Source organism: Bison bison, unplaced genomic scaffold (assembly GCF_000754665.1).
Source record: "Bison bison bison isolate TAMUID 2011002044 unplaced genomic scaffold, Bison_UMD1.0 scf7180017863871, whole genome shotgun sequence".
NCBI classification, from domain to species: Eukaryota; Metazoa; Chordata; class Mammalia; order Artiodactyla; family Bovidae; genus Bison; species Bison bison.
The window spans coordinates 23,922-25,546 of NW_011494443.1; the positions used below are offsets into that span (position 1 = coordinate 23,922).

At 37.0% G+C, this 1,625-nt stretch overlaps 1 protein-coding gene across 1 annotated transcript in view; it reads left to right on the forward strand.

Annotated features, from left to right (window-relative positions):
• Positions 1 to 1,625, forward strand: part of LOC104984096 (ATP-dependent RNA helicase DDX3X-like) — a 14,144-nt gene that overhangs the window by 11,631 nt on the left and 888 nt on the right. The gene's annotated exons all lie outside the window — the stretch shown is intronic.

Here is a 1,625-nt window from a genome sequence, read left to right on the forward strand (position 1 = left end):
GACTGGTAGGGTAACTGAACCTGCTTTGCAGTAGGTCACCCTGCCAAACAAGCTAATATGGAAACCACATGTAACTTAGCCAGACTATACCTTGTGTAGCTTCAAGAACTCGCAGTACATTACCAGCTGTGATTCTCCACTGAAATTTTTTTTTTAAGGGAGCTCAAGGTCACATGAAGAGTCGAAAGGAACAATCAGCAGCCCTGTTCAGAAGGTGGTTTGAAGATTTCATTGCTGTAGTTTGGATTAACTCCCCTCCCAACCCCCATCCCAAACTGCATTTATAATTTGTGACTGAGGATCATTTGTTTGTTAATGTACTGTGCCTTTAACTTTAGACAACTTTTTATTTTGATGTCCTGTTGGCTCAGTAATGCTCAAGATACCAATTGTTTTTGACAAAATAAATTTACTGAACTTGGGCTAAAATCAAACCTTGGCACACAGGTGTGATACAACTTAACAGGAATCATCGATTCATCCATAAATATTATAAGGAAAAAACTTATGCAGTAGCCTGCATTAGGGCTTTTTGATACTTGCAGATTGGGGGAAAACAACAAATGTCTTTGAAGCATATTAATGGAATTAGTTTCTAATGTGGCAAACTGTATTAAGTTAAAGTTCTGATTTGCTCACTCTATCCTGGATAGGTATTTAGAACCTGATAGTCTTTAAACAAGCCATTCCAGTCATGATGAGGTGATGTATGAATACATGCATACATTCAAAGCACTGTTTTCAAAGTTAATGCAAGTAAATACAGCAATTCCTCTTTCAGTGTTTAGGCAGATCATTAATTATGAGCTAGCCAAATGTGGGCATAATATTACAGGGAAAGTTTAAAGGTCTGATAACTTGAGATAGGGTTTTAGGAGAATTCATCTACTTAGACTTTTTAAATGCCTGCCATAAGTGAAATTGAAATGGTAGAATGGCTGACCACAGCAATGACCAGCCCTCATTAGGGCCCTGGATGATTTTTGGTCTAATAACGCATGCTAGTGTTGATGTTTTTTGGTCAAGAGGGTATGAACAGGAAGAATTAAATGCAGCAGGCTTTCTTTTAAATGCCGATTCATATTACTCTGTTCAAGCTGCGTTGAGATGTTAAACTGGCTTACTATAGACTTTGTAAAAACGGCTCCAGAAGAGTAACAAACTGAAATCTTTGAGATCACACAGGTTGGAAATATGTACATAACTGCACAAGGTGTCAATTCTGCTACACAGTGCAGTTTTAGTCAGTTTTAGTTGCATAGGTTTCCATTGTATTTATAGTCTGTTTATGCTAAATCTGGCCAAAGATGAGCATTGTCCACCACTAAAATGCCTCTGCCACTTTTGAATTCTGTGCTAATTTTGTGGCCAGAATGCGGTGATCAAAATGCTCAATCTTTTTACAGTGGCATAGGAAGATGGCAAAAATTTCCTAAAGTGCAATAGATTTTCAAGTGTATTGTGCCTTGTTCTAAAACTTTTATTAAGTAGGTGCACTTGACAGTATTGAGGTCATTTGTTATGGTGCTATTTCAATTAGTCTAGGTTTAGGCCCTTGTACATTTTGCCCATAACTTTTTACAAAGTACTTCTTTTATTGCACATTCAGAGAATTTTATATATAT